The sequence below is a fragment of the Gopherus flavomarginatus genome, chromosome 5 (genome assembly GCF_025201925.1).
Source record: "Gopherus flavomarginatus isolate rGopFla2 chromosome 5, rGopFla2.mat.asm, whole genome shotgun sequence".
In the NCBI taxonomy this organism is placed as follows: Eukaryota; Metazoa; Chordata; order Testudines; family Testudinidae; genus Gopherus; species Gopherus flavomarginatus.
The window spans coordinates 55700330-55719013 of NC_066621.1; the positions used below are offsets into that span (position 1 = coordinate 55700330).

Here is an 18684-nt window from a genome sequence, read left to right on the forward strand (position 1 = left end):
TCTTTTGTAGCATTACTACCACTTGACTTGTACTTCTTGATGAGTCCTTCATGAAGTAGAATTTCGATTTTGGTTTTTCCTCCCAGTACAAGCTTTGGTGTTTGTTGTCTCTGTTGGGGCAGAGTTAAAAAGTATTGGTAGGGATCTGAGTGTGACTTTGACTTGTTGTGGAAGAGAAACCTTCATTTTGAATTTCCTAGGCTTCTAATTTTTGTCTTGACTATTCCCCTAAGGTAACCTACTCTCACAACATTGATATGTACCTGCAACCTTAATTTCACCTCAACTTTGTTATAAGAATTGCTATGTAAAAACAAAACAAACAGTTTCCCATCCCCCGAAGTTCCACTGGAGAAGAGCCTTGTTCCTTTAGAAGTTCACAAAAAGGGCATCCCAATCCACCAGCTTTTCAAATATCAGAGGGTTGGGGGAAATTATACACCCTAGCTCTGCTGCCAGTGAAGTGTCCTGCCAACCACTATCCAGTGGAGAGGGATTCTGATGCTGCAAAGATCCTAAGATCCATGCAAAATGAGTCCACGTCCTAGGAACCAGAGAATGAGGGCTTTCCTTATGCATAATTTGGGATATGCATCGAAATGCAGCTTCCCTCCTATAACTGTCTTATGCCCTTAGAACTGGGGTTTCCAAAGGCCCTCGGTGAAGGCCAGGAACATAACTGATAGGGACTTAGAGGTCTGCAGAACTATGGGGAGAATCATCACTCCCCTCTACTGTTTTCCAGCAGGGGTCCCCTGCACACCTCACCTCATCCTTCTCCCTGAGGAGATGGTCCTGGAAATGAAGACTCCTCCTTTCATCTCCCTGTGAGCCTTAAAAGGGTCTTTAGCACCTTGACAGCCTCCAACTCCAGTGAGCCTTTAGAGGCTCATGGCCCAGCTGCTTTCCCCTCCTAGCCACAGAAGGTTCTTCAGAATTGTCCCAAATCAAGATAATGCCATGGTCCCTATGTGAAGGATGTCAGGCTGATATGAAGTAATTCATCGATATAGTATGTGACCTGTTTATTAGGGCAGTTACTGTATGGGTATATTGGATTTATTGGAATGTTTAATGTATACATATGTTGGTTTAGGTTAATAGCAGGGTGGTTAGGAAACAAGCAAGAAAGCAACACAATGGATCTAGATAAGCAACCTCCCAATAAACATGTTGGGTGGTCATTTAGGAAACAATGCCTGAGCTATTAAGTGCAAAGATGATACTTCCAGGCTGCAGCTAAAGTAACATAGATGTTTTGCCAGGGCTGGGAATGAACAGATGAAAAGGACTATAACAGTTAAAAGCTCTTCCTCTGCCCAGAGTGGTGAGGCAGATGTCAAGGAGCTGTTTGCAGAAAACAGACTAACATAGATTCCTGCTTGGGGGTCTGAAGCAGTTAGGCCTTCCTAAGCATCTGGGGGATGGTGAGCTTTAAGAAGAAAGATGTACTCGTAGCCCCTTTCATTGGTTCTGGAACTAGAGGTGCTGGGGGTGCTGCTGCACCCCCTGGCTTGAAGTGGATTCCATTATACACAGGATTTACAGTTTGGTTCAGTGGCCCTGAGCACCCTCATTATAAAAATTGTTCCAGCACCCCATGACCTTTTATTGTTTTAAAATTCCTTTTCTCTTATGCTTTGGTGTATTCCAACTGTTAAGATTGTACAATACTTTGCCTGAGAAGGCTCTCAGATCACCTGTATTGACCACTGGCTACAGTCTCTTGAAGGGAAGACTTGCAGATGCTGAACCTTGTTGGGCCTGCTGATAAGCACAGTTGAATCACAGGGTGCTGTAACCTGGGACCTGGTCTAAGAGTAGGAGAATTGCAGGATTCCATCCTGACTGAGGTGAAGGCATGGGGCCTAGCCACCTGAAGCTATGCACTGAGAGAGACCAGAAAGGGGTCAAAGGTGCAGCTAGCCCTGTAACCCTGACTCTTTAGCCAGGGTCTCCCCCTCTTCCCCAACTTTCTTTAGAAGGCTTTTCAGAGAACACCACTTCCAGGTTTAATAGGCTCCTAACCTCACCACACACCCAGCACCACCTATAGATTCATCTGCCATTCCTTGTCCTGTGAGCTAAAATAGGATTATGAGGAGCATGGCGACATAAATCTTGCTGGGAGTTCTCCCCTCTTACAAGACCTAAGAAGGTCCATGGAAAGGGGAGGAATGCCCCTCTAAGCTCCACCCCACAATAAAGGTGCCAGAGAGACATCATAGCGAGGGGGCATTCCTTCACATATTGCCTACCTGGATGTATGCAGGAGATCTCAAGAGGGTAGAATCCATTCTCCCCCAGCACTGCCTGGCTACCTCCTGCTGTGCTCGGGCCTGTTCTGTGGCATTCCCCATGAGCTAAACATTAGGAGAATTACTATGGCACATCTGCCCAGGTGATCTATGTTTAACTCTCAGGGAATGCCACAGAATTGGCCAGAGCATAGCAGGAGGGGTACTGGGGAAACCAGTATATTTGTCAACTAGATTTAATCAATTAAACTTTACTTTTGTAATCTCAGCTAGGGCAGTCCTGTAAACTAAGTTTCTTTTGTCTACAAATTGCCAAAATTTACAAGAACTTTTAAATTCTGAAAACTTTTGTTTCCAGAGTCATAATCCAGGAACCATTTGGCTCTGAAGAAAGTGTCCAAACTACCTACATAAAGCCTCATTTTGCTTTTGACCTCTTTGCTGTCTCAACTTCAAGCCCTCACCAATCACTGTAGACTCTGTGACCCCTGATCCCTACTTTTGGCCCCTTTAGTGTTATTCCTTTATACCCATTGGTGCTGCAACCCACTGCTCTCATTCAGCTGCAAATAGTTTCCTCTTTCATGTGCTAAAATATTAGTATTATCCTGTAGCACTCCTTGTCTTGACCTTTGGAAATGTTTTCCCATGTTATGTCATAGATTGTTCTACAGTGTTTTCAAAGGAGGTGCAGAGAGGTGTAGGGTGAGCAAGGGAAGAGTGGAAATTGTCAGCTGAATTGGTGTTGCTAAGAAACATTTCCAATATTTTCAAATAAACAGTATTTTTAGTTGAAATACCTCAACTGAAAGGCTTCAGTTAGAAATGGGATCTCTTTACCGCTAGTCTGCACTCCAGATCAACATTTCCTAAATGATGCCTTTTATCTGTCCCAGTATAAAGGTCAGATTTGTCATCTACATTGCAGAAGCATATAAGTGTATGTATGTACACGTATATGTGTGTGTGTATATATGAATGAGAGGGGGAGGTTAGGAAAACAATAGAGTTCTGAGAAGAGTGTTTTTTTTAAATTGTTCTTTTAAAATTATTTACCATATATACTTGTTCGTAAGCCGAACATTTTTGGTAAAAAAGTGATGCATCAAAGAGTGGGGGTCGGCTTATAAGTGGGTCTACACCAAAACTTGATGATTTTAAACTCTATGGAATCATTGAATTGAATATCTAATACATTGTTGTTTTGTTTACCTGGAGCGTCTGCAAGCATGGAGCCCGTCGGCTCCCTGTAGGTGCAGTTCACCATTCCCAACCAATGGGAGCTGTGGGAAGTGGCTCACTCTTTCCCATTGGCTGGGAACTGTGAACCATGGACACTAGGAGCTGAGGGGCTCCGTGCCTGTGAATGCTCCAGGTAAACAAAACGTCCAGGCCCGCTAGCAGCTTACCCTAATGGGCCAGGAGCCAAAGTTTGCCACCCCCTGAAATATAAGGTATACAGTGCCCCAAAGTGTGCATGTTTCTTTACATATCAAATAAAGAGATGGAGGCAGATCCTCAGCTGGTGTAAATTATCATTGCTCCACTGACTTTGATGGAGGTATGACAATTGACAACAGCTGAGGATCTGCTCCATACTCCCTCTTCTGAAGAGTTTACACACTAATTTTAGAAGTAAGGCAGCGTGAGAGCAACAAACAGTAAAAGACAGGAGGTGAGACTGAACGAGACTTACAGTAGTAACCCAAGTATGAGTTTACTCAGTTATGAAGAATGCACATTTTCATCCCCATAATGAAGAAAATTATAGGACCATCAACTTGATTTTCCTATTTAATAAACCTCAGTTGTTTCATCTGCTTTCCTGATTCTGCCATTCTTGCTCAGGCAAAACTCACTCCTTTAAAATAAATTTAGAGTTTTGCTTGCATAGGGAGTGTAGGATCAAAAGAAAAATTCAAAAAGCCCCAAAGAAAATTTCAGTAAATATGTGAATAACATATAATTGCTGAGCTTTTTACATACAATAAAGCAATGTCAGAAATGTAATTGTTTTGGTAATGTGCTGGGTCCTCCACACAGAACTGCTAACTTTGTCCATTACGTTTATGGAAACCCTCATTACGTTTTTGGAGTGGAGTTTGCAAATAATAACATGAAGCCCTAGTTTGCTATCAATACTGGCACAGCCCAGGTTTTCTTCTGTAATTCCATATTCCAGAATCCTTTGACAGTATTCAAGAATCCCTTATTCTTTATATACCAAAGCACCACATCTGTAGTATGCAATAATTAGCTGGGATATTTTTTAAAAGCTATTTGCCTATGGTCAGAGTAGGTGTTTACACTCAAGTTAAATAAATGTGATAATTCCACATTTTTAAAGTATAAATTAAATAATATAATTTGTACATTCTCACTGAAAATCACAAATTCCACATTCCCCAATATTATATATTCAATAAACCTCTAACATGACAGTTTTCTCTGCAACCGTAAGAAGTACTTATCTTTCTGATCGGAATATAACTGGGGAAAAAGCAATTTTGACTCAAGAATACTTTCTTTTTGTTCATAGTACTGGGCTTTTTAGTTCTAACAACCACTGCCATGCACTGTTTTGCTCTTGAATGTGAACATCTCCTATTTTAACTTATTTTTTAAAGAGGCTGTCCACTTTGGGCATAAATTCCTATTGCATATATGAGATAGCTAATTGAAAGGGCATGTAAAATATGAATATACAGAACTAAAACCTCACAGTCAGACATTTCAGATCATAGCTGAAAACACTTGCAGCTCTATGTTATTAAAATGTCATATTAAAATAACAGCAAAGTAGCAAATGAGACCGGGGCAAAATCCTGCCCCCTTCTGTGGAGCTATGGAGGGTTTTGCTGGGAGCTGAACTGGTGCTATTCTGCTGCTCATGGGACAGGTGCCAGGATTTTGTGAGCCAGACAGGGGTCTACACATCTCTTTTGGCATGCAACCGAGCTCTGTGGGGCCGTGCTGTGTTCCAATGCAGTAGTATTTTGGATTGGAGTGAGCCGGTGAGCTGCAATGGGTTGATTATTTCCCCACATAGTGTTTGGGCACAGTACTAATGCAGGCTGTTGCAGCCTGGACAGATTGGTTTCCTTCCCTTGCCCCCATATCCTGTGCCAATCATACCTATTGGAGGGGGATTTGCCTCATGATATTTTGCAAATAGATACAAAATATTGCTCAATAACTTCTTGCTATTGTATACATAAATAATTCAGTTTGGGAGAATATGGGCCTATATTAAGTAAAATTATTGCTTCCTTGGGCCCCAATCCTGCAAACATTTACACACATGCTCACCTTTACCCATGAGTAGTCCAAGTATGTATGCTTGCAGGACTGGGGCCTTAATTTACTTTGTATATTGTTACACAGAGTTACAGTAGCAGCATAAATTTTATTCTAGGAAAGCTACCCTATGTGTAGGGATGTAGAGTAGTTCAAGAGTCCATTAAGAAAAATAAATCTGGTCAGGTAATATGAACTGAATATTTCCATAATTTACTGGAATACATTCATGCACAACTGGATAAATAAAAGAAACAATGTGGGCATTAACTGAAATTAGAATTTATTCAGTGTCTGAGATAAAAACCAAATTATTCAGGCACTGGTAGCACACAGGTGATAAATGAAGGTCTTTTATGATTATGATTAAATCTTAGGCATTATTTTTAGAAAATAGATATGTAAAACCTTTTTTACAAATGTGTTTAAATATCACTAGTCAATGATTTTTTTTAAATGTTCAATTTACTATATGTCCTCTTGTACTAGAAAACATTTATAATATATATAATACTTGTATAATTCCTTCTAGCTAAAGGTTTCAAAGAGCTTCACAAACCTTGGGCCTGATCCTGCAATCACTTAAGCATGTGAGTAACTTTACACATATAAATAGTCCCATTAATTTAGGCCCTGGTCCTGTAAAAACCTACACATCTGCTTAATGTTTGGCACAGTGAGAAGTCCCCTGAAAGTCAGCGGGACTCCTTAGACTGTGTAAATGTAAGCATGTGCACAAGTCTTTGCAAGATTGGGACCCTAAATGCAAGTCCTTTTTATGCATAAGGATTGCTTGATCATGATGTAAAGAATCTAATTAAGTATCCTGACATCCCTACAAGATCGGTAAAATAGGCTAATCTCCATTTTATGGATAAGACTGAGAACCCAGAAGGTGTAGGTCTGACTTATCAGACATATTTTTGCATGCACCCAATTTAAGTACACAAATCACAATAAATGCGCCTAAGCTGGGGTCAAAAAACATTTGAAAATTTTGGCCAAAGTTACTTGGTCAAAATCACTCTCTCTGTCTGTAGCAGAACCAGGAGTAGAATGCACATCTGCAGACTCTCAACCCTAGGCAAGGCTTTCTCTCAAATTCATGTTAAATAATTTGCCATTTTTCAAAATGACACTGGGTAAATAAAACTGTTGCTGTTTTGTTGTATTTTATGATATTCACTAGATTATCATACGCAGTGAAGGTGTAGATTTGAATGTGGACCTCTTTTGTGTAGACAGCTAGCACCTGGGTTACAGAGACAAACAGTTTCACACCAAAAAGGAAAACTTGGAACCGTAGATTGTTTAATGCACAGATCTTGTGCTGTAGTTGCAGTGTTAAGAAGTCCTTGTTGTTATGAATGTGCATTATGAGTATATTGTACACAGTCCTGGTATGCAAATATGTAGCATTCAGAGAAGTGAAATAATTCTGTGTTATTATTATCTTTGTAAATTACATCTTAAGAGTTTTTTGAGGACTTTGTGATGGCAGTTTTCTATAGTCACACACAGCACAAAGTGTTTCTTTCATTATTAACAATAACTGAGCCAATGAAAATGCTTTTTAAATATACAGCAGGCAAGCAGTTATCCAGCTCTTCCTTCTTACCATCCACAAACCATCTTTTAGCATCTTATAAACCAGCATATAAAATAGCTTTGTAAACATCTGCTTTTCATTGTTAATTGTCAGGGAAAACTAGAGATTTAAATGCGTCTTTTGTAGCACTCCTTAATCCTATCAAGAAGAATAGCTCTAGATATTTCTTCTTTCTATACTGCAGATAGCTACTTCAGTCTCTCTCTTTTTTTAAATAACGTTAATTTTCATTTACTTGAAGATAATTTATTTAAAGACTCAAACAATTTCAGAGGTCTTGGATATAAAAAGCTGTATGACAACTCATTAAATATATCAAAATTCTTATATATTTCCTGATAATCATTAAAATATGTTAGTGAGAAAAATATATTGGATTTCTTATATAAGTGCTGCTCAATATTTTCCTCCATAGCCTCACTATTGAATTGGGTATTTTTATGAAACATGTAATAATAGAAATCCGAGTAAATGTTGTTGCTCCATAACATAGCAAAAGACAGACAAATCAAGAGCTAAATCTTCTTACATTATTATTTTTAAAGAACATTGTCTTTATTTTGGTAAACATTTCTGTTCTAATAATCAAGTCAGTAATGCCAACTGAGTGTGTCTGGCAATGATTTACTTAAGGTAGCATTCATAACACACAGTAGCTGCATTATAGAGGAAAAATAAATCTATTCATATTAAATTTCCTACCTTGAAAAAAATATTGAATTGCAGATCCAGAGCCATAACACAATGTTAAACTTTTTTTCCCCATTATACATACAGAAAGAGTATTCATGGTTTAAAAATTATTGTTTAATACTTCACATTCCCTAAACTGGAATTGATCATACAGTTTTTAAATATGACCAGGTTTGGTTCACTGAGCACTGATAATTTTTCAGTAAGTAAATGTTCTCTCAGCTTTCTTTGAAATAAAATTCTACTCAATTGCATACTGAGTTGTAATTTTAACAATGAGTTGTATCTTGTATTTTTTTAAGCAAGTAATAATTTGAAATGTGCTGTTTCCTATTTATGTTTCTTATTCCTTGCTCTTCAGTCTACTTTTGGAACTTGTTTTATAGAACTGATGTAGACATAGACGTTATCATCACTGCATGGAAAATTAATTTAAATGACATATTGTTGCTGTTTCTATGACAACCATATCATGATGCTGATGCTCTCAAACATTTATAAACTACAATTTCAAGTATGCTAATACCAGTGAACAGGGTTGACATTTATTTACTTAATGCTCAATTTAAAACTATGCTTCCTCTACTTTGTCAAAAGGCAAATTACAAGAGAATATACTTTAGCAGTTTGCAACTGAATTCTTATTTTTATGTAAACATTTTTTGTTTTAACTCTGCTACATATTATAGTCAAAAACATTATTCCATCAAAACAAGGACAAACTATGTACCAGCTTTTAAAAAAACTTTACAATGTAATATCCCAAAACAACTGTCACAATTTACAACATACAACATTGCTCCATTTTGGAGTAAATAAAGCACATTTAATTTTATCTGTGCAGTCATAGGTCCCAGTCCTGCAAATACTTGTGCATGTGAGTAGCTTTGCTTCACTGGGGGAAGGCTCATGTAGGTTAAGTTACTTGTATAAATGTCTGCAGAATCTGGCCCATAATGACAGAATAATAAACAAGCCTTTAAAAAGATGTCTACATTAAGTCCTTTATTCTATTATTTAAATGTTAAGAAGTTTACTTTTTCTAAATTGCATGATTTTGCATATTAAATACACATCTTCAGTATGATCATGTAGTTGTATTAATCTGGAGCCTTTTTGGATGTCACTTGAGTAGAAAGGGCTTGACTATGCACTCTGCTATTCAAGCAATATTCACACTGAAGTCAGTGAATGTTTTACTTAAATCTGAAATGTAGTACCAATTTAAGATCACTTGTTTCAAGTTAGTTTATAGCTATCGATTGTAAAGATTTACACAGAAGTTTTGCTGTCATAACACAATTTTATGGATTCTAACTTGCACTGGTAATAAACAAAGTGTGCTTTATATTTCTACAGCATATTACTTGTGCATGTCACTTGCCAATGATTGACACAGATAAGAAATAAAACACTATGAGCCAAATCCTGCAGTGCTTACTCTCAGCAAAAGTCCTAAAGCAGTCAATATGAGGTTGAATTGAGTAAGGACTGCAGGATCAGGCCCTGACTTGGTACTAGCCAATAAGAAAAGTTATCAATCATTGAACGTTAAAATAGATTGAATACTTTCAGCAGTTTCAACCTAATGTTTAGAAAACTATTTACACAATTTAGCCACTTATCAATAGATAGACCCAATTTTATTTGCCTCAAAAAGTTCCAGAAACAGACTGTGGTAAAAAAAATAAAATAAAATAACGTTCTTAGAAGTGAAAAAGGAAAGGAAACAGCCTTGCAATATTCACTTATAAATCTCATACAAAACTCATCTGCTTAGTAAAACTTAATGTCTTGTTTTTGTTCCCCACTGCATGATCTTTTTTGTATATCTAGTCAACTGCTTCAATATTTCTAACCCTCCTAATAAAAAATACCCTTCCTAAGTACACAGAGCCTGAACCATCAGTTCTTAACTCAGGCTAGACTCCCACTTAAATAATTGACAATGACATGGGCCTAACAGGATCAGGCCCATACTGTAGCAAATCCACAAGTGCATCTTGAAATCAATGTAATATGTAAGTGCAAAGTGTTGTTATGAATAGTATGGGATACAGAACCATTGTCCTATACCCGACAATCACTGTTCCTCCTATCATTTGGCATACATATGGGACTTAGTGGCAGTGCCTGTATTTACAATGTGGGCATGCCCTCAGTTCAAAGATAACTGTGTGTATTTGTTCTCTCCTTTGAGCTTCTTTCTCTCTTTATATAAGCAATTGTTCATGCTTTTGTGATTATAGCAGTCTCTTTAAAACATGCTTTGTTCTCTTTTGATGCACGAAACAAACACCAATGGGATGAAGCATAGGTGTATCTTATAGACAGTATATAAGTGCTCTACTACGTGCTTCATATTGCATCCTAATGTGCAACATTAGATTAGGGCATTGCCACTAAGAAATAAGGAATTCTGTGGACTGATAAACACTTGGAATTTTCATAGTGGATCAGAATAGTCCTGTTTAACACAGGCTCTTTAGTAATTGGGGTTTGGGGAAAAATATTCAGTAACGGTCATATTTACACCAGCGATCGACACTTAGCTCACTGGGCTATAATATGAAATATGGGAACAGTGAGTTACTCAGTACCTGCTAAAGGGTTCTTTAATCCTGTCTTCCCTCCCAGCCCTCTCAGTATTGGTGTGTGTTTAAATGAGGTAGTATTTCTTCTTGCCTTTCTTTATTAAATAATATCATTTTAACAAAGTCAACATAAGTACAGAACTATCTTTAAACGTGGGAATAACATATAGTAGAACAGGCCACACAGGTATATGCTGCAGGAGCATGACAAAATATGGTTTAATGATGGTTGTGAGTCTCTAATACATGGCCTTCAAAGTCTACTGGAATAGAAATGTTAAATATTTTCTCTCAAGGTACATTTTTGTATCTGTTAAGGTATTTTACCCATAGTTTCAGAGGGGTATACAAATGGAAGTTACAAATTAGTTTTTACCAAGAAGAAGGGCTCAGACAAATCTAGTAGCTGAACTAGTCAGAGTGGGAGTGTACAACTTCTTTTTAGCTGATATTTTTGCTTCTTCAGAAATCACATTAGTTAGTCCCTCTGTTTCTGTACCTGCTATGTATCAAGAATTCATTGGTACTGTTGATTCTAGTCACTCTAAGTAAATGAAGTTTGAATTCTTTCAGTTAGCTGAGTTTCTTACCACCTTTCTCAAGATTCATTTTCAGGAGACACTATTGCACTAGTTTAGACTGCAATGAAAAGTTTGATGACTGTACATTTGCCAGGGAAGTTACTGTTCTTCCAGTTGAGAGTGACTGCATACCATGAATGCTTTGCTGTGGTTTAGAAAGGACATCAGACCCCAAAAGGAGACCACCAGCTAGGGTAGGTCTCAGCTTCTAAAAGTCACTGTGTATTTTTTTTCTTCATCTCGATGTAAACTTAGTAAAAGCAGGGCTGGCAGTTTACAGGACGCCATAATGTATTTCCATAGCTTCCAGGTAGAACAAGACCTGTTCCATGACGTTGTTTTGTTGTGATAACTTTCTTATGTCTGGCCAGTGAAAATAGGCAAACCCAATGTGGTAATTATTGCCCTCGACCTAAGCCAAGTCTGGACCCTAGGAGCTGTTTATAGGTCACAGCAACGTGTTTCCATAATTCCTCTTTCATTCAAACCATTCAGCAAAGATTATAAACCACACTCAGTCCCGCCTCCAAATCGAGAGACAAACTAAAAGCCAAAACACTCCAGGGAAATCTGGGCAGTGCACTTGCCCTGAGTTTGCCTAGAGTCTGGGGAAACTGGTGGGGCAGTCAGTCAGAGATGCTCTGAGGCACGTGCTCTGAGGATGTGAAGGGAAACTTCCTTGAGTGAGTGGCGCTGTAGAACCCCGCCCCCATCCCCCAGGTTACTTTGTAAAGATGGGTAAAGAGATGTTCTGCCTATCAGGCGCTGGTTTCTGCCATGGAAACCACCGTCGGTGTGGTCCACAGTACAAAAGGTGCAGAAGCGAAGCAGGATTTGGGAGCAGATGGTTGGGAAGCGAAGTCGTGGATGCGTTTCCAGTACTTCTGTCCCCACTTCACCTCCTCAATTTATATAAATCTCTCTGCATGTGTTTTCCCGAGCCCATCACTGGCTGAAAGTGAGGGAAGATCCTGCTTGATTCTCCCCTCATCCCAAATTCATTCGCAGAGCCGTTAGAACTGGGGTTGCCAAAACAAGATTCTTCGATGACTTTCCCGATGCTACTGACAGTGTTTGTTTTGCTTTGCAAAGTGCTAATCCGAAAGCTCCTTGGCAGGCTTTTGCCTTGGCTGCCTTTTTTGCGCTGACCTCAGGGTGGCGTTTTAAGCACATAAACAAAGCCCAGGCAAGCCGAGAGACTGGCAAGTGTGGTCACCTTTATTGGAATAACAGTTCCATTAATGTTTTGGATAAATCAAACCTGCCTATTAAAAACGGTATAAAGTATAAAAGCTGCAAGTCTTACGTATAAATGGACAGCATTTTAATGCCGCCGACCCTGGGCACTTCTGAAAGTTCAGAACGAGGTGCGAGGTCCGTTCATCAATCTTAATCTCACCTGCTTTGACGGGGGAGTAGTTTAAAAAGAACTTGTCAAGCAACAGATCAGGATTTTAAACTCTAACTAGATGTTAGCAGTAACGACAGGAGGGAGAAACATCCCTAAATTGCTGTCCTGTTTACACTGGAACGTGTCTCTGGACCTGAATTGCATGGAGAGAATAAACACAATATAGAGTCATCTTACCTCCGAGACGAAAGGGCAAGTTTAGAGGAGGGTTAGGGGAACAAATGTAGTTATCCTCCATCCCATCCTAGGTCGGTCTGTCGCAGGGCTTTCTTACCAGCACTGCCTTCTTCTGACTAACTTGGATCCGATCTCAAGCGTGTTTTCCCTCCCTCCCTGTCAGACATTCCCTAAACTCAGCCCAGGACAAATCCAGAAGTCAGTCACAGCGTTTTTAGTCAATCGCTGTTGGTGCAAATCCCTTACAGCTCCTTTTAGCCCGAGCTTGGAACAAATTGCCGATCACAATGACTTTTTGTAAGCTTTTATTTGAGCTCTAGACGCAGGTAAGGCTGCCATTCACTGCAAATGATCCATGTTGCATTTGTGGGGCGCAGCAGCAGCCGGTGAAAATGGGAGTGTGATCCGCTGTTCACTAGGGGGGAATGGACCTGGAGGGGATCCACGGCAGCACTTTACTCCATTGCATTGTATTCTCACTGATCACTCTCTCTGCTTTTGTGACCCTCACTCCAAGCATTTTCAAACCCATCCGGAATACGTTCAGATCCTCCCCCTTAGTTTACATTGGAGATGTCAAAGGATTAAGTAAATGCAACTTTATTTGACCGTGGAGTTTACAGACCCTGGGATTCCTCCGTTCTTTGGCCTGATTCTAATTCCATAGCGGTAATTACCCTTCGTTTCTTTAAGTGCAATAGATTTATTGCCTTAGAGACTATGCACAGTTTGATTGAATTATTCATTTTTTTTCTTTGGTGTAGACTGCATCTGGGGACTCTGATGTGACGTGTAGATTTTTTTTTCCAGGAACAAAGGGAATGTGGAAATGAAAGAGAGAGGGAGAAAGAGGCTGGCAGATGTGATGAGATGCGGTGAAGGTGTATCCAGCTTGGCACTCCCACTCCTCTCCTCTCCTCTCATTGCAGCCCTGGGTGACTCTCAGGCTAACACAAACAGCTTTTCTTCCGCAGCCTGCCCTCTGTCACTGTAAGTACAACAGCCTTCTCTTATCAGCATGCAAATTCCAGCCACTCACTACCTTAGCCTAGTGTTTGCACTTTAGATTTACAGAGGAGACCTTTAAAATGAACTTTCCGAGACAGGAAGGGGTTTCATGTCAAACTTGCTTGTATTTTCTTTGTAAAAGTTTATGTGGTTTGCCGGTTTGGGGGGGTTGTTGTTCCTGCGGCTTCTTTGCTTCTCTGTCAGGATGATGCACAGTTTCAAATGAAATTAAAATGTTCCTTTGATCTGCTTCCGCCAAAAGGACAATACATAGTTAGTAAATGACGCCTTAAGAAACTCAGAGTTTTGTTTTCAATTGGGTCCTTGCTAAAATGTAATCCGTTCCCCCCCCCAGTTTTTTTTTAAGAATATCACCAAGGGCTCTGTTATTGGGGAACTCAAATCATCTGATGGGTTTGCCTATAGAGAAACATGTAGTCATTTTGGTACCAGTTTTAACAAAACTTTTCTCCCTGTCGGATAAGTTTTTAACTCCTTTTCCTTTACCTCTTTCTCACGCAAGTTTGAACTCTTTGAATCCTTTTTTTTTTACAACCTATAAAAAGTCGTCCTTGTCGGAGTGTGTCACCAGTGAATTTATAAGCATGCTACTAATTGTCCTGCATTAATAAGAGGGCTTTTATTGCTTGGCAAATGACTTCTAATGTAGAATTGCTTGCCCTTTGTATACAAACTTTAGACTATACCAAAAACTCTATAAGTCTTAGGTTTGCTCATCTTCTCTAGGAGGTGGCACAACAACCCAGATACACGGGTTGCTTTGCATGTTGGACACTGTTTTCCATGCCTGTATTAGATGAGTGGCACAGCACAAAATGCAGTGACAGCTGTGAACAGGTAAGTGCTCCAACGTAGCTGAGTGCCTCTAATTCCTTCACTCTAGAAGCGAGAAAGGAGGCACAGCACGAGATGTTCAGCATCCCTCTTCAACATCTGGCTGCGCTGCTGTGGCTAGCCTTTAGCAGTGAGAGGCAACCAAAGTAATTCAACGAGCGGTAAACTTATATTAATTCTAAAAATAAAGGATATTTTCTCTCTTCCACTGCATATCTAAACATCATATGATCACTTATTCAGCATTCAGAGAGATAAATACACAATTGTTATCCGCAGAGCACACCCTCCCCCATGTTTACATACAATGCACAATGAGACTTTTTTAATGCGGTCCATCTTTTACATCTGTGTATATTTACACCTGTAGCTTAATTTAAAGGAAGCAACAAGCTTTATTGCCCAAGTTACTTATTTGAACGCAACCCATCTGTGCCGTGCATTTCTGCCCCGACTTCATTTCATTCTTTGCACGATAGTTTCGGTGGAGCAGAGATGCTCTTCAGATTAAGGGCTAGCTGGGCTTTGAACCTTCTTAAATTACACTGCCTTTTTAATTGTTTGATGTTCATTAGCACCTAGCACTTGATAGTTTCAGTTGTTCGAAAGAGATGATATAACTGCTAATGTTTAAAAAAGAGGAAAAACTTTCAGCAGCAAATTGATGGGGCAGTAGATACGCATCAGAATCTTTTCTTTGTACATTGAGTAGATCTTTTTTCTTACAAATCTCAATTTCTTGTCCCAATAGGTTACAAATTATGCAAAAAGTCTAGGTGTCTTCATCTGTGAAATATTTCAGTGTATCACTATAAAGTCATTACTGTCAAATCCCGGGCATTATAATTAGTTTTAAACAAATCTCTACAGTACCTAGAAAGAAGAGTCATTTCTTGTTTCTAAATTTGTGCACAAGGCACTAAAGGCAGGTGAATGGTTTGAAGTTGTTGAAACCAGGTGAATGTACAGTCACTTAAGCGTCTTATAAACTGCAGTCCCTCTGCCTGACTGTAGATTTTAGCACTTTTATTTAAATGAAAAGAATACATGAGAATGAGACTTAATGTAGCCAGTCAGCTAATTTGAGGATAAAGTATTATGAGAGTCTCTTGATAAATTAAAAGTTCTGTCTGGAGGTGATCTGCTTACAAAATGATACGTTGATTCCCTTTATTTTGTGGAATTGCCTCAAACATTTTTTTAAATTCTTGTTATTCCTGCAGGTTCTTACTTTAAACTAATTTCTCCAGGACTTGATTAGAAGGGCAATAGCATAACACACTGGAATAGCAAGGAAGAGGATGCAACATGTATGTCTCTTAATAGAGTTTTAAGTTGTAAAACTTGTAAAGAAAAGAAAACAGAACCAGGTCTAATCAATCCTACGTCATCACGCTGATTTTCAGCATGTTCCTGGAGAGCAAGGTTTATTTGCAGTAGATCTGATTGTACTTCTATTTCTAACCTACTCCGTAAATTTGGGTTTGTGTGTGTGAGAGAGCGTGCAAATTCAGCCTTTCTGCTCGTCTTTCTGGCCTCTAGAACCTATGAAGCCATTTAAAATTAAAAAGTTTCTCTGTTACTAACAATTCCAGGCGCCTTCTGGAAAATGGGGAAAGGGTTGCCAAAAATATAAAGAAGGATCAACAACTTTTTTTCTCTCTCTCTCCCTCTTTCCAGGAGGCTGTTCTCCGCACTCCCAGGCTTACAGTAGTTTAGCTAAGGTGTGCATCATATCAACAGGGAGAGACGCTAGTTTTACAATTTGGTTTGCCCACCTGATCCTCGGGCCCCCGACAGTTTGTAAAACCTCTTTCACGTTTGCCTTTTGGAATTTAAAAGGAAACCATTGAGACCTTCTTTCTGATTGTTGCAACACTCCAAGCCACTGGTTGATTTACTCTTGGTCCACTTGGGGTTGTTTCTTCATCCTCCCCAGATTTGCTTTTTCATTAACACTTATAAGTAAGCGCTAGTTCCTAAATCACTGTTCACGTCCTGTCTGTAGCCTCTTTGTAGCTGTACATTTTTTTGCCGCAGATAAAGCTCTCGTCATCACAGGCAAAGCCAAACTTCAATCTGAATCTGTTGTTCTGTATCAGATATTTCCTCCCAGATTGTACCTCTCCTTTTGTTTTAATTATGTGCATCTTCTTTATCTTTCAGTTAAATGCATCACTACATACTTTGCACTCACCCCTTTTCCTTGTGTCTCTTTCCTTCCCTCCCTCAGCCGTGGGTTTGTCTAGCGTATATCTGGATTCCTATCTCTAGTGTAATTTATACATTTCATCTGGTCTTACCCAGATTTAGCTTTGGGAGAGGGCTCCTACCCACTAAAACTGGCAATAAGCGTTTTTGTTTTTTTGCTGCTTTTATTTGTATTTGATGTCTCTTACTCTTGACCAGTCCATCCCTTGCCCTCCAGATGTTTCTCCTTGTCTTCTTGAACACGTGTCCTTTCTGACTTTTGTGTGCGCCCTCCTAAACACATCCTTTAAAGTACTTGGGGGAGAGGGTGTCAGTGTGTAACATGATTCTTTTCTCCTTTAGTTTATTCTCTTCTTACTCAATCCTCCCAGGACTCGCCACATCCCCCTCCTGCTTTTCCGGTCCTCCCCCCCGTAACTTTGTTACCTTTCCTCACCACTCAGAGCAATCAGTGGTCATTAGGCGAGAGAGGTTTAAGGTTTCATTTGTCTAATAGCAATGTGAGTGGTGATAGCTTCTCGGGGATGCGGCTAGCAGCCTGGGGTGATTTCACTTTCTGTTTTGTGCTCACTTTCTCTTCGGTTGTTGCGTTTCCCTCACTCGCTCGCTCCCTCTCACTGTGTTGTCTCATCTTGCCTCTGCTGTCTGGGAGGGGGAGCCCTGCCTCCTCTTGCTTTTCAGATCAATGCCCTGGCCACTCACTTTCTGATGTTGCACGACGGGAAATGCTTTGAATACTTACGACATGGCCGCTCACATTGATTGCCAAGATTGACAGCAGTAACCATCGCCTTCACTTGTTTCAGGAGGAAAAAAATTAATAATAATGAACCTGATTGTAACCAAATCTCCAGACAACCCATCAGCAAACTTCTAACGATCCGGATCCTGCACAGCCATGGCCCGGAGAAACACCAGCAGACTTTAGTGCATTTATTTTTATTTTATTTGCTGAATTACTCCCCGTTTATTTCTCTCCTTTCTACATCCTCTTGCCCTTTTTTTAATGAAAATTACTGAAGCGCATAAAAAAAGGGGGGGCGACTCTCCCAATGCTTTGTGTCACACCGGATTCCGAGGAGGTAACCAGGGGAAAAAAGCCCTATTGTGTTGTATACCTGTTGTTTACTATGGTGTGTAGTGCAGCCTTGCTTGGTGGTGGTGGTGGTGGTGTTTTAATGGGGTTTCGCTGGATTTATGTCGCTTTGCAAGAGAGAATCAGGGTTCCCCTGCACTGTCTTTAATGGGTTGTTAGTTGCAATTGTCTAAAGCAGCAGCGTCCGGAGGTAGATGTGTTGGTTAGTTTTTAACAATCTGAATTAACCCCCCTCCCCGCGCGATTATTTACTTTTATACCACGAGGGTTTTATTTTGTTTTAGGAAAAGTACTTACAGTCTCCTCCGTGTGTGAGGTTTCCAAGACTGTGAAATCTTTCATGGACCTTAAGGACTCCACTTCCTTGAAATCACAACACTTTCTCATCCTCCCTGAGAGTTGAATCTATTTTAAAATGTAGTGACAGATCAGCGTTGTATTTTAAGATCACCCACGGCAGAGAACACATGGTGCTAGGGAGATAGTTTCTTACGTACAGCAACACAAGAGAGAGAAAGAAACCCGAAATAAATCTTTAAGAGCAGAAAGCTGCTGTCATTACTCCGTAGTGGTCGCGTGGGTTTGTCCTCCGTGGATAGACCCAAAGAAACAGAATGGAAGAGGATGCAAGGACTTTTTATAGCGATTTTAAATTCTCCGTTAAGTTTGAGGTGGGTAACTGCATTGAAGTTTGCCACAAATGTGCTATTCGTGGAGTATATTATACAAAGATATTGGACCAGTGGGGTTGGTAATATTGCGCTTGGCCACAGAGGGGCACTATCCCGAGGATTTGCAGTTCCTGTGGTGGCGTCTTATCTCTCCAGGCAGAAGGCTTGGATAAAGTTTATACTGAAAACTTTAAAATTGATATCACACCCTAATTTGTGATAC

At 39.7% G+C, this 18684-nt stretch overlaps 1 protein-coding gene and 1 long non-coding RNA gene across 6 annotated transcripts in view; one reads left to right on the forward strand and one right to left on the reverse strand.

Annotated features, from left to right (window-relative positions):
• Nucleotides 1-12227: 12227 nt before the first annotated feature.
• On the reverse strand, nt 12228-18375 carry LOC127051796 (uncharacterized). 2 transcript variants are annotated; one of them, XR_007774606.1, is made up of 3 exons: nt 18288-18375; nt 18088-18195; nt 12228-13608 (listed from the first exon to the last, which is right to left on the reverse strand). It is a non-coding gene; the product is annotated as an uncharacterized LOC127051796 (long non-coding RNA). The 2 variants fall into 2 exon arrangements; XR_007774605.1 differs by lacking the exon at nt 18288-18375 and having other exon boundaries at nt 18088-18230.
• SOX6 (SRY-box transcription factor 6) overlaps nt 17261-18684 on the forward strand; it is a 458734-nt gene continuing 457310 nt past the window's right edge. For 3 of the 4 annotated variants that reach the window (XM_050954523.1, XM_050954527.1, XM_050954538.1), the window contains exon 1: nt 17261-17776. The gene's annotated coding sequence lies outside the window, so the exon portion shown is untranslated. Of the gene's footprint in view, nt 17777-18368; nt 18462-18684 lie in introns of those variants that run through there. The other variant, XM_050954524.1, reaches the window with a different exon arrangement.